General features: G+C 39.8%; 1 protein-coding gene across 1 annotated transcript in view; it reads left to right on the top strand.

The window, feature by feature from the left end:
- The window catches only part of lypd6b (LY6/PLAUR domain containing 6B), a 36,656-nt gene that overhangs the window by 2,539 nt on the left and 18,948 nt on the right, over window positions 1-15,169 (top strand). The window lies entirely within an intron of this gene.

Here is a 15,169-nt window from a genome sequence, read left to right as displayed (position 1 = left end):
GAGGAGTTTGGTGTGTTCTCCCTTTGTCTATGTGGGTTTCCTCCCACAGTCCACAAACACACGTTGGTAGGTGGATTGGCGACTCCAAAGTGTCCGTAGGTGTAAATGTGTGAGTGAATGTGTGACTGTGTGTGGTGCCCTGTGAAGGGCTGGCGCCCCCTTCAGGGTGTATTCCCACATTGCGCCCAATGATTCCAGGTAGGCTCTGGACCCACCGTGACCCTGAACTGGATAAGGGTTACAGATAATAAATGAATGAATGAATGTAATGAATTGTAGGCAAGTTATAAAACGTAACACTCTGTATGTTACTTATACAGAGGTTGTATTGAAATCAACTGTGAGGCAGGATGTCACTCATGCATTTTAACATATTCACTCACACACTCATCCACTAAATCAGATATAATTCATTCATTCTTTCACATATATACTCACTCATACGTTCATTCAGTCTTTCATCAATACATACTTACTCACTAAGTCACTCTTTCACATACTTATTCACTCATTAACTTAATTACATGCACTCAGTGGAGCTAACTCTCAGGACCCAAAGAGCACTTATAAACACCAATGGTATTAAAAAAGAACCCGGTTCCAGTACCAGGTACCAACACAGCCTAATAGAAAAGCAAAAAACCTGAGTAGGGTTGAGTAATGTATCATGCAATGGAACAGCACTTTTTAAAATTTTGTTATTATTATTATTATTATTATTATTATTATTTTCTAAGTTTATCCTTCTCACAATTCACGTAATCCAGTCACTTTCTCTTAGACGTTTATCCTCTTTGTGCAAGTGGATATACTTCTATCTAATCTCTTAGGATGGCATGGTGGTGCAGTTGGTAACATGGCTACCACACAGCTCCTGGGTCCTGGGGTCCTTGATTCCTTCCTCAGCTCAGGTTGACAATAGGTTTTTGGCTTGTCTATGAAAAACTGTCTGCAGATGTGTGTGTGTGATGAACTGAGATGGAGCAGAGCCCTGTGCAGGGTGTGTTCTTGCCTTGCATCCAGTGATTCCAAATAGGCTCCTGACCCACCACCACCCTGATCAAGATGAAAGGATTACAGAAGATGAATGAGTTAATGAAAGAATTAATAAATAATCTCCCAAAAATGAATAACCCTTGATTTGTCCAGGAACGTTTAATCACAAACAACCTTCTAGCTTCCAAAACTCTCTCTTCAGCGCTCCCGTCTGCCAACCTGTTCCTCTTCCCTGGTTCTTTCATTTCCTCTGGCCTCCCTGGCTATCTCCCCCCACATCGGTCATTTGTGGGAGTGATGAAGAGTGAAGGAGAGCGCCTCCTCTCGTCTTTCTCCGGCTGTCACTTCGGAGCATGGGGCAGATCACAGGCGGCCTTGTTTGTCTTTGAACTTGCCCTCTTCCCGCAGAGATATCCAGAGAGAAGGAGCCTCCGAGGTACCAGGGTGCTTCCATTAGGCTGTCAGAGCAGTCCTGAGATCGGATTCCCCTGTCAGCAGCCCTGTATCTCCATAAAGCAAAGGGCAGCAGTCATTCCCTTTGCAGATGATGGTCAAGAACTATAGGGTAGCAGCTTAAATTTAAAAAGGAATAACTGGGTAAAATTAAAAAATGAACTATATCTACATCTGTTTACAAGCATGTTATGTGCTCTTCCTGGTTAAACACCCCTCCAGGGAATGATTAATGCTACAGTCTTAAATATCAAGGTGGTGCAAAGGGTTATTTGAGTGATGCCATAGAAGAATCATGTTTGTTTAAGAGATGTGTGAGTGTAAAGATGTTAGACATTGACCATAGTGATGTCAGGCCGATGTGCAGCAGCTCCATATAGTATCACTTCATTTCATGCTTTTCCTTTTTACAAACAGTGACTTTGACAGGAATGTATGCAACTTAAACATTAGTTGAGTTCACAAATGCCACATTTCACTGCATGATACCTACCTACCCCTTCTCGTTTTTTGGTCCCTGGTTTGTTTTCCATTACAATCAGTGCTTTGCAAAGTTTACATGTCACAGTTTAGACCCCACTCAATTCGCTTGGAACCACAGGAGATCAGGTACTAAACAAGCACATGTTTCCAGGTACCAGGTACCACATTTGCCTAATGGAAAAGGCAAAAAAGCTGAGAGGATCTGAGTCAAGGCACCAGACATGTCTAGGCTTACTGAATACGTTTGGGGAAAAGGGAAGATTGTGTATACATCATTTTTCATCAAAATGTTCTTTTAAACAAATCGAAAAGAGATGAAGTGCAGAGATAACCATGCTGGTATGCTCAAGGCCTTGGGGAGGTTTTGCACAGTTCAAGGTGTTAATGAAATTCTTTTATTTAGGCTACAGTAATGTTTCATCTTGTACATTCATTTAGTTCAACAGCAGCTATAAACCTTAGATGTTTTAGATTACATATGCCAGAGTTAACTAGCAAGGCAACAGCTTTTATTCTCTGCCATTCCTAGCTATACCTGTAAACCCTTTCACTTAAAAGGAGAAGTAAATTATTTCCATTTCTTTTTTATGTTGTAAAGCAGCCATTAAACTAAGGCTGGATCTGAATGTTCAGCTGTTCATAAGTTTTTTTATTTAATATGTATTTGGTTTTGAATTGTGTAAGTTGTGTGTGTGTGTAAATGTAGACTCTTTACGCTCTAATCCACCTCTATTCAAACTTGTCAAAAAAACGTATACAGTTCTTAACAGCCCCCTTACAAAGAAACCATGGCAATGCCACAGTTCATATAATTTTTACCTAGAATTAAACCACATGCACAAAGCTCTGGTTAACCCGGGTATATGTTTGCATGGGTTAGTGAGTGATGCTAGTGAGCAAAGCTTTGCTGTGAGCCACATGCACACCCGGACACAGATTTTCTGAATGAAAACTTCCCCCACCCACCAGAATATTCAAATATCTGTTTAATATTATGGTTATGAAACCCTACAAAGGTTATTCAGGACAGCCCTACATTACACTGGAGTACCTAGTGTGACAGATTCTGTACTAAATATGCTTTAAACATGGCCGATCCTATTTGAGGGACCCGTAGACCATAAACTGATTCATTCTGGCACTGTTAATCTATCTGATTCTCATGTGAGTTTATAGAAGATATTTAAAAATTATGAATAATCATTTGCATAAATATTTTTTGCCACATTTTGGTGGTAAAAATAAATGATTGCTCCTTTTAAACAATGGCTGAATAGGGAATTAGCTTTGTCTTGTACATGTATTATTATCCCTAAAAGGAACTATTCTCTTGATAACTGTAGAGAATTTGGAGGAGTACCACTTGATTAAGCTCTTCTTTTTTTTGCTCAGTTTTCTCCCTCTTCCCTCAAAGAGGTCCTTAAACCGCCACTGGTTCAACTCCAGCCAATTACAGAGGAATCTGAAGACCTGCCACATAGAGCCAATTAACTTTTTATCACTTGCTAAGAGAGAGGCCGCCGTGTTTGGTTGGCCTTGTCAATTACGAGGAATTGCTCCACTGCTGAAAGATCCCGGGAGACAGATGGACAAATGGAAACCAGTTTAGGAGGAGGGGAATAATAGAGGCCTAGAGAGAAAAACCCCAATGCAATGTTTCTGAAGGTTTTATAGACACCCGTTCATGCGACATTTCTTGTGAAATCAAGGGAAGCTATAGGGAGATTTCTGGGAAAGTTTACCACCGGATGTTGGAATATTGCTGAGGATTTGATGGCGTTAAGCCACAGGATCTCATCCCAGTCTTATTTGATGGATCTCCATCATTGCAGATTCACTGCTTACAAATGCTCTGAGTGCATATATGAGTGCAACAAATTCTCTATATATGCACTCAAGGTGCATATATAGAGAGTTTGTTAGCCTTATATAGCTCCAGCACTGAACTAAAACCAAATGTATTCTAAAAAAATAGAAACAACTTTTTATGGCTAATCATAAGTTAAAGAAACACTACATAATATTTTTACCTGAAAATATTATTTTCTGGTAAAAATTCTAAATCACTGTGATGCTCCACTGGGCTGTAATAATTAGAATAGGTCATCTGTCTTTGCTCCTCTGGGCTCAGCACTGCTGAAACTGCTCTGTGTACCTTTAGGAGGAGGGTAGGATACCACCCCATCCCGGCCCCTCCCCACTGTTTTCATTACAGTGTTGTAAAAATTAATTACACTAGGGGGAGCCCCAGGAGCAAAACATCCCATGATTACCTAGTGTTCCTTTAAGTGGAAAATTGTGTAAATTCGTTTTTTTCCTCAGACCCTTACTTTAAAATATTAGTATATCTATTCTGTCAGACAGAACTGTAAAAAGCTTCAGTCATAAAAATATATAAGAGTTTATTTGCTCAAAACCAGCACGCAAACAAAAACACTAATCATAAAATTAAAACAAATAATATTATTGCAGTAAGTAGTGATATACTGTGTGTGAGTGTGTTGTTTTAACCCTTTCCACATCTCTACTCACAGCAGTCTAGTTTTATCAGAGGTTTGAATCCAATACTTATTTTTACTGGTTAATAAATACCTCATTGTGTTAAATCAAGTGTGCTATTGATTCAACAAATCCATCCATCAAGGAGAACATTTGGAAACAAACCAAGTTCTTTACACTCACTCACAACACATCTACTTCTTAGAAAATCAAATGAACTTTTACCGTGTTCGTGTTTTGCATTTATTGTAATTATATAGGGCGGCACAGTGGTGCAGCAGACAGTGTTGCTGTCACATTTCTCCAGGGTCCTGAGGTTGTGGGCTCGAGCCCCACTATGGGTGAATGTTTGTGAGGAGTTTGGTGTGTTCTCTCCGTGTCCACATGGGTTTCTTCTGGGTGCTGCAGTTTCCTTCCACAGTCTTAAAACCAGATGTTGGTAGGTGGATGGGCAACTCAAAAGTGTCCATACGTGTGAGTGTGTGAGTGAATGTGTGACTGTGTGTTGCCCTGTGAAGGACTGGCAGCCCCTCCTGGATGTGTGCCCCCCTTTCACCCAGTGATTTCGGGTAGGCTCCGGACCAACTGCGACCCCGAATGAATGAAAAAAATGAATGGAATTGTATATACTTTTATACAAGCAATACGTTTATTGAGAAAATAAATATTTTAAATAATAATAATCTTAGGTGTCCAAGACGTTTGCACATTTGATGTACTATTACCATGGATTGATTTGTTGCGCCTGTAAAGTTATCTAGCACCAGATTTGGGGATGATTCTAGGATCATGTAAAGAGACCCAAGAAAGTGTGGCCTTGCAGCATTGTGTTCTTTTACCTGGTATTAAAGTTTGACAATAATTGCTTGGTTCAGTAGCCATGATGTTTGTAGAAGTCAGGATGATTTACCTTAGCACATTTCATTGGCTGGTCTATAATTTTCCTTTTTGGCAAGAACCGGTAATGGATTTCTTTTTGCATAGTTGTTTTTTCCTGTCCTGCTGCTTGGATGATGAGCAAATACTTCGGCAAGGCAGCTATTCCAGTTAAATAGTGGTTTGCTCCTCTGTTTAAAGTGCCACATTCAATACCTAACTTCTCAGCTATTTGACCTCATGTGAATGCACTCTATCATTACACAGAAGGAAGAGTACCTATACTTGAAATACCATTACATCATTGTTGGACTTTATTTAGAGCTTGGAACTGGGTCATTCCCTGGGGAAATGTACCTGTTTGTCAACCTTGTTCAGGTTTGGTAAGGCAGTGGTATAAATCATTTCGGAATCTAGAAAATTATGCGGTCTACAGACTTCCGTGGCCAGATAAGGAGCAGTTCAATGAATATATTACAAATATAACAGGGATGTTTTAAAGAAATCATACTGGCTTAAAGGAACATTCACAGGAGGAAATTCCTAAATATGACCAAAATATTTTGCGACTGAATATGTCTTTGTTATACTATACGACATAATGAATAGTTTCATATTTCATTCGACTGCAAGCACATATTTGGCCATAAATGTGCATTCCAGCTTTTGCACACTCACCTTTATATTCCTTTTGAAACACTGTAGTGATTCTCTGAAATCAGGGACTTTGAACATAACTGTCTCAATTAAATCAACATTGCACTGATTTAAAAAAAAAAAGTCTACAAAATTAAATCGTTAATTTGTTTCATGTGGAAAGTGGTTTTGGATAAAAGGTGATAGGAGCCATGGGTACTGATGTCAGAGCAAAAACATCCAAGCTGTTTACTATATTTACTACCAAAAATAGCATGTGAACCAACACATTTTTACTTGTATTGCTCATCACTGTAATATTATATGGGAATTTAATTTTTAAAAATGGCTCAAATGTTTCAAACTCAATTTAAAAGCACTAATTCTCCACAACCCCCCTTTTGATTTCAGGACAGTGCTATAAAAGTAAACTACACTCTGCAACTATAGAGGGAGCCCATTAGCAAATACACCTAATACATAAAGCTTACAAAAATGTGATTGTGGCTTTGAGATTATTAGGAATAATATCAATATTGTTCTTTTTCCGTGGACTGAATCAATGTGTTTATTCGAGTCTGCTGCCCAGGTCACCGGGGGCAGGTGATGACCTGTGATCCAGAACGACTAGGATGCTTCCCTACAAAGAAAAGAGCTGACCCAAGGCCTCTGTCCATCAGGAAAGTATCACAGTTTCACTAAATGCAACGACAGGGGAGGGCCATTCGCCACTTTTTCATTGTGGTCACTGGAGTCACAAATGGCTCTGGAGTCACTAAAGACAATGCAGGTTGCCCTGCTCATTGATAAGAACCACGTCCTCTGTCTTATCTATACATGAGAAAGCATATGGGTATTGTGTGTCATATTACTTTACCATATAAAAGAGCTTTGTTTTTTGGGAAAAATCTGATCTGGTAGTTTCGCAGTCACACAGCTCCAGGGGCCTGGAGGTTGTGGGTTTGATTCCCGCTCCGGGTGACTGTCTGTGAGGAGTTGGTGTGTTCTCCCCGTGTCTGCGTAGGTTTCCTCCGGGTGATCCAATTTCCTCCCACAGTCCAAAAACACACGTTGGTAGGTGGATTGGCGACTCAAAAGTGTCCGTAGGTCTGAGTGAATGTGTGTGTGTCTGTGTTGCCCTGTGAAGGACTGGCGCCCCCTCCAGGGTGTATTCCCGCCCTGCGCCCAATGATTCCAGGTAGGCTCTTGACCCACCGCGACCCTGAGTTGGATAAGCGGTTACAGATAATGAATGAATGAATATTTTTAATATAAAGTAGTAGATGTGTTGGTAGCGAGTGTATAGGTGTATAGTACAAAGTTTGTTTCCAACTATTCTCATTAATTGTATGGATTTGTTAAATCAACAGCACACGTGAAGAATTTATTATTATTAACTGGTAAAACTGTATTGCATGATAACCTCAAATAATAATGGACTGTCACGAGGAAAGATGTGGAAATTGTTAAACCAACACATTAACATAGACCAGGGGTCAGCAACCCGCGGCTCCAGAGCCACATGCTGCTCTTTGATCCCTCTGATGCAGCTCAGCTTTTGAAAATAATTACTGAGTATTTAATTAAAGTGTATTTTATTTTAGTTCATTCATTTTCAAAATGTAATTCTATGAAGATTATGGCGATCTTGTAACATCTGAAATATTTTAATATTTAAAATATTTTGTCGCTCTTAATACACGTCACAACTTCCAACGTGCGACACCCGCCAGTGTGCGGTTTCTTGAACTTTTTGACAGCTGACTGCACGGTGCCAGTAAAATAATGATGGCACTCAGAGAGAGGACAGCATTTTTGTTTGCTGCCAGTGGATAATTTAAATTTGGCGTTTTTTTTTTCATTACTATAAGGACTCAAATAGACATTTTTTCGGAGTTAAAAATGTTTTGTTGCATGCAGAAATGTTATTTCATTTTTCTGCAGTCGTTCATTCATTTCATAAATGTAACACAGTATAGTTTGTTTATACATAGCACAAAGGCAAAAAACCCTGTTATATGCAGTGTTATTTCATATACAATTTCAAAAGGATTTTGTGGCTCCCAGTGTTTTCTTTACTGTGTGGAACTGGTCCAAATGGCTCTTTGAGTGGTAAAGGTTGCCGACCCTTGGAATAGAGTATATCACTACTTACTGTAATAATTTATATTATTCCAATAATAGAGGTTTATTAATAAACAGTTTAGATAAATGATCTTTTAAAACCTAATTTTCTCAGTTGCCGAAAATTTTGCACAGTACTTAATACCTGCCAATGCACATTGCAGTACCTAAGGCATGCTTTTGTACTGAAAAAAAGCAATTATGGCTTGAACTGTGCAGGTTCAGCATTGGTCATTTCTACACTTTAAACTATACCTCACCTCCATGCCCAAAGCTAGCCTCACCTCTATCATATGCATTTGGCCCCTTAACTTTATAAGGGTGTGCCCTCTGATGCTCATCAAACGCACAATCAACACTGCTGGCTCAGGTCCTGTGACACATGAGAAAGCTTTAAGTGAATAAGGGCTTACAGTATTCTCCCACACAGGATAAATGTCCAGGCATCTCCATTCAATTACCTTGGCCACAGTCCCGGGTGAGACAGCTAAAGGGTTTTATTTAATCTTAACCTGTCAAGGGTATGCCGGGACAGGACCCAAATCTCTCATCATCTCATGAGATTAGATCAGCTTGGCCCCAAATCAGCAATCAACAAAAGACCTGGATGAGGTAATAGCTCACCGCTCCCAGCATGTCCTTAGATTAGAGCATTGTGTCCAGTTAATTAAACACAGCCCGAATGCCTCTCGAAGGAGATCGAGCAGGTCCGCACTGAATGAAATTCATCAAACCCTCATTTTACCTAGTTATACACCCAATTAAGCCTTTTACTCCCAGGTATGCTAGTAAAATTCTTTTTTGCATGAGAGCAGTAGATGTAATTTCATGATTGTCCAAGTATTAATCTCGAATAGTGATTCAAGATTTTGCTAAAAGTGACTTGTACCTTTCAGTCACCAAGTTTTTCAGATTCCTTTGTGAAAGGGTACACTCTGGAAGGGGTGTTGGCTGGTTGAAATGAATGAAATCTAAGTAGGATAATCCCGTTGCAGTAAATGATGCTTATTTTCAGCTGTCAAAACACAAAAGACATCCCAGTGCAAAGACTTATCTGCCTTGCAGGACAACATTGAGCCTACCGCAGTAGTCATTGTCCACTAATGAGGAAGGAGTATTTGTCTTTTGGTAAAAACATGGGTTGTTATAGCTGAGTCAGTTTCTTCCCAGGTTATCATGATATTGAAACGAAACAGATGATTGAAGGGGCTGTGTCTGGACTATATGCCGGGTGCTCAGTAACGTTTACTTGACAGGCTTAGCAACGTGAGGCCTAGCATTGTCATGAAATAGTTTCGTGCAATACAAACCTTTGCCATAAATGGATGTTTTCCCACTTATTTCTTGCTTAAATCTCAGCATTTATTGTTTGTAGTGATCAGCATTAACAGTTTCACCCAATTTCAGACTATCACACAGCACACCCTTCAAATCCCATTAATTTCCCCTGGATATACGCAACTTTATTCTGCTGAGCTTGTAATAAATTGACTTTTCAATCCCAGTCATGATTTTCCACAGGAAATTATTTCCCTGCGATTAATTACAGATTCAAACAATTAATAATGCAATTCAATTGCCACCCATTTTCCTTCCTTTCTAATCTTTCCCATTGTGTGAACGATTAGAAACATTTTGTTGAGTTACTCCAAGTTGTTCACTAAGACCTAAAACTACACATTATTCAAAGCTACTTCAGTCTAGCACAATAAAGCATGATATAGCCCAGTGTGTCAAAGACAAATCTGTCGGTGGAGTGAATTGGTTGTGCTTTCATGCCAGCAACAGACTTAGGAATCTGCCATGCTGAAACCATTTCTTAAGAATCTTGAATTGTGCAGGCGGGCTTCATCTACTCCGTGCTGACGTTAGTGATACCTGAGCTTGTGCTTTCTCCTGGGGCCTCCTCCAGCCCTCTCACTGGCCTCTGAGGCAATGAACAAACTCATCTCTATTTCCTGGCCAAGTAAACCACACAAAGGGCAGCTTTGTTCTGGGACTGTGATCCCTCTGAACCCACGGGCCAGTGAACAGCAGGGCCTCTTCCAGACCGAAGAAGAAGTTGGGGTGGCTTACAGGGTGTATAGGGTGTAATCAGTTGGCCAATTAAACCGACCTTGGTCTCTCACCCTTGTGTAATGAGAGAGCCAGGTACTGAAGGGTTAGTTTCTCATAGGAAAGTGATGAAACAACTTGGGTGATGAAGCAAACCTTTGGGGTGGCTGTAACTATAGAGTAGGAAATATAGACTTGTGGACTGAAGGAAATGTAGATTTTGTTTTAGGTAGCGTACCCTTGCCAATACATTGATGGGAAGGTGGTCCATGTATTCCCTGTAAATGCTAAGAAATGAACAAACACTTGTTGAAGTGAAAGACATATATACTCTTAGGCCCCTTCATTGTGCCCTGTCCCATATGCTTTGTACATTGTAAGACAGTATGAAGTGAAATGTGAGATATGTGTAATTTACCCTAAATACTTGTTGGACCTTTGAGATTTCCATGGAAGGGGATCCTTTCAGCATCCTTAAGAAAGTTACCCCTTTTCTGGTTCATTGCAAGGGTCAAGAGGTCTTGAAGTGTGCCGTTCAGATCTTAACTTTTTTCTGGCAACTAGTGCCCAGTACTGCCAAACTCAGTTGACCAATAATAACAAATCTGTTTTTTTAATATAAATTTGCTTAGGCTTACTGTTTGCAGTATTTCCACAGTACAGATAGTCTCCAATTTCACCAGTTCATCTCACCAGATCAGACACAGTGCCACCACCCTAGGCAAATGTGCTTCCTTATGCAATGCCATTGAACTGATTGGACTGTTTGAGAAGGCAAACTGTCCATATCTGTCTCATCAGCTGATAGCACTATGGACAGAGGGACCCACCCAGAGAGAGAAGCCAGAGGTGTTCCCTAGGACTCCCTGCCTCAAGTGGTTGATGTATCACCTGGATTCAAGCCTGCAGCTACCCTTTGATAATGCTAATTCTTAGACCACTGCGCCATTTAGAAGCATGTAAGGATAGAAAAGTGTCAGAAGTTCAAATAATTTTAGTATTCAAGGCTAAATAGTACAGTTTCCAATACTTGAGTATCCATACATTATGAGTTTTATTAGCTTTAAGAATATGGAACAGGGGGGAATCATAGCCAAGTAATGTGCGGCAATTTTATGTCTATTGCAGCCCATAACGAGGCTCAGTCACTTTCCGGAAAAGATGTCTTTAGTTTCATTGCCCTTAACTCTTATTGATAAAACTAAATTAAAATACAGTAAAAAAAAACATTATTTGTCCTGTACTTGGTAAGTAAGTAAATAAATAATTAAATAACACTAATAGTGGATAAAAATAGAATTGGAAAGTAGCGCATTTAAATGTAAATGAAAATATTACCCAGTGACCTCATGTGAATTATGCTGATTGTGTAGTTTTATCACTGATAATTCCACTACTTTTTGTTTTTAGATTTTTAGCTTATAAGTAGTTCTTGTTTTTTGAGCACATTTGATATTTGGTGTGTGATTGCTTTGAAACTGTTTTTTCTCAGCATTTACATTTGACTTATTTTGGTTCAGTATCTTCTTAATTATAGTCAAAACACAACACGTCCAAAACACAGACACTGTGTTTTTCTTTGGTATGAGCTGCTTGAGTCGCTCGGTAGGCCTTGGAGTTTAGGTTGCTTTCATATGCCAGATAGGGGCAGATTCACATGACTACAGCTTGGTAGCGTGGTTTTAAAGGGACAGTACATGAACACACAGTACATAACTACAGTATATAACGGTACATAACAGAATAAAAATAATCAATATAATTCATATAGACAGGATTATGTCGATTAGAAGTTCTGATAGACGATTTTGATTAGTTTTCGATTAATTGCCCAGCTCTAGCTATAAGACATATAAACAATTACTTTGTCTGGATGTAACTTCCTGGTTGTTCAGTTTGATACACCTTTCAAAAGTCAGTTTTTTATTTTGGAAAACCCAGAACACCTACTTGCTCATTGTATACCTATTCCTAGACTAAAAATAGTACCGTGCCACCACATGCTGAAACCGCTGGTAAAACATGTACCAGTGTTTTAGGAGTGATCTATTTGTGAATATATTTGGAAATGGCTGCAGGTGTGATATCACAGAGTGTTCCTATCCCTTCTTACCCTTCCTACTGCTTTTGGAAAGATAATTGGCATTGGATTGATTGCTTTGGAAGAGTGGGTTGATTATGGTGTGGAAACATCAAGACATCTCATGACTGAGCTTGAAATGATTTGGATTCAGGGTGAGAGTAAAAGCAGTTATTAAATGCATCTTGATTCCTTTCAGCCGCAGCCTCATATTTTCCATTTTAACAGAGGCATATGTTACCACTAGTTCTGATTTACTGTGTGTACATAATTTCGGAATAGATTTGTTTACTTTGTCATAATAATTTAAGGCATTTTTCTACCCAATTAGCCTAAACTATAAGGTTGCATGTGTGCATAAATATAAAAAGAGTATTTGTATATTAGCAGATTTACACTATATGCCAAAATGTGGGTAGATAGCCCTAATACTTAATGTATTCAGCAACAAGATCATTCAGACACAAAAGCACACAGACAAAGTTCATAATTTATAAAAGACATTCCAACAATAATTGTACACTTTACCATGTTTATGATTAATGAATGATTATTTTGTTGTTGTATTTTTGACCCTCATAATTCAGTGACGAGACTTGTACTGTAAATATGCTCCAGTATCAAAACTGGGATATTTTTTCTAATGTTACTTGGAGCTTGTTCCTCTTTTGTTTTCTGAGCACTGTTTATATTTGGTGTGAGATTGTTCTTTGGTCGCTGAAACCGACCTCACCTTTTTACTCAGCGTTGACTTCTTTTTGTTCAGTGTTGCCTTATCCATCCATCCATCCATTATCTGTAACCGCTTATCCAATTTAGGGTCGCGGGGGGTCCAGAGCCTACCTGGAATCATCGGGCGCAAGGCGGGAATACACCCTGGAGGGGACGCCAGTCCTTCACAGGGCAACACAGACACACACACATTCACACCTACGGAGACTTTCGAGTCGCCAATCCACCTGCAACGTGTGTTTTCGGACTGTGGGAGGAAACCGGAGCACCCGGAGGAAACCCACGCGGACACGGGGAGAACACACCAACTCCTCACAGACAGTCACCCGGAGCTGGAATCGAACCCACAACCTCCAGGCCCCTGGAGCTGTGTGACTGCGACACTACCTGCTGCGCCACCGTGCCGCCCAGTGTTGCCTTAATTATAGTCAAAACACAGCACGTCCAATCCACAGATGCTGTGTTTTCCTTTGGTACAAGCTGCTCAAGTTGCTCGGTCTGCCACAGCATTTAGGTTGCTTCCATTTGGCAAATTCGGGCAGAATCACGTGACTACAGCTTGGTAGCGTGGTTTTAAAAGGACAGTACATGAACACACAGTGGGGACATGACAGAATAAAAAGAATCAATATAATCGATATAGACAAGATTATGTTGATTGGAATTTCTGAATGTTGATTTCGATTAATTTTTGATTAATTGCCCAGCCCTAACCTGTGGGATGATTTTTTGTGGTGTTTGTAATGAATTATTCAATATCAACATGAGACCTCAATAACATTCTCATGGCCCAGTGCCATCACATCCTAACAGAAATGTCCCAACCTCTAGTCTAAAGCTTTTTGCAGTGAATATGGACAAGATGCTTATTAATAGCTTTGATTAAAGAGGAAATGCTTGAAAAGAAGGTGTACACCAATGTTTGTCCTCATAGCATATAACACTAGGCCTCCAGATTAACGTCAAGACAAATTTCCCACACCATTTTGTAGTCACTGGGTAAGGTAAGAAATCTTGAAGAAGCCTGGTCATCATCTAATTTATAATAGCAACGTCACAGACCAATTTGTAGAGTGTTCCGTGTCATGACATAATGCTTTGATGCAATCAGAGATGATCTACAGTGAGGTGGTTTACGATCGTAATTCAAAAATGACGCTAAAACCAAAACTATGCCTCAAGGATGAAAAGTAATCAGGATTTTCTACTCTGGGCTCACTTGGGCACGACTAGACCTGATCAAGTAACAGAGGATTTGTGCCAGCAATTTATTGGCCAAGGTCACTTGTGTTACCCATCTCAAAAGGCTCAAGAATATTGAGTAGGTTTTTAGTCACCTAAACATATAGCAGTCCTGTAGACTTGGACTGAAATTGTAACGTTTGCAGGGCAAAATCTGTGTTGCTGTATGTTCCTTTTAAGCATAAGAACAACTGAAGCACACAGGATTATGCTTAGACATATTTTCTTTTTGTGTGGCCCCATGTGTCCTGAATTTTAGTCTTGACGTTTAATTTTGTTTTGTCACTATAAGATGCTTTACTGAAGTGCTCATTGTTGACGGTCACAGCAGACAGCTCCAGGGTTTTAGAGTCCTGGGTTTGGTCCTCACAACTGGTAATAACCTGTGCAGAGTTTGCTGTGTTCTTCTCATTCTTCTTCTTCTTCTTAGTAAGCATTGTGGTCCTCATGGAAGGCTTCTGTAATATTTATTTTATATGTAATATGGGAATTTTGATAGAATAGATTTTTATATAACTTTTGCAAACCCCAGATTATTTTTAGTGCAAAATTAGTGCAAAATTATCTGACACTGGAATAAACATTCCCCGAGAATTAAGGATTTTTAATCACTTAAAACAAGTTAAATTGACTAAAAAATACTTATGAATTAATTTATATACTTCTTACCCACCGTGGTGCAGCAGGTAGCATGGCAGTCACACAGCTCCAGGGACCTGGAGGTTGTGGGTTCAAGTCCCGCTCCAGGGGACTGTCTGTGAAAAGTTTGGTGTGTTCTCCCTCTGTCCGCGTGGGTTTCCTCCGGGTGCTTCGGTTTCCTCCCACAGTCCAAAAACACATGTTGGTAGGTGGATTGGCGACTCAAAAAGTGTCCATAGGTCTGATTGAATGGCTGAGTGAGTGTGTTGCCCTGTGAAGGACTGTCGCCCCCTCTAGGGTGTGTTCCTGCCTTGTGCCCAGTGACTCTGGGTAGGTTCAGGAACAACCAGGACC

The sequence above is a fragment of the Hoplias malabaricus genome, chromosome 12 (assembly GCF_029633855.1).
Source record: "Hoplias malabaricus isolate fHopMal1 chromosome 12, fHopMal1.hap1, whole genome shotgun sequence".
Lineage (NCBI taxonomy): Eukaryota > Metazoa > Chordata > Actinopteri > Characiformes > Erythrinidae > Hoplias > Hoplias malabaricus.
The sequence above is the reverse complement of the archived record's forward strand: the minus strand, read 5'-3'. Positions and strand labels throughout refer to the sequence as shown.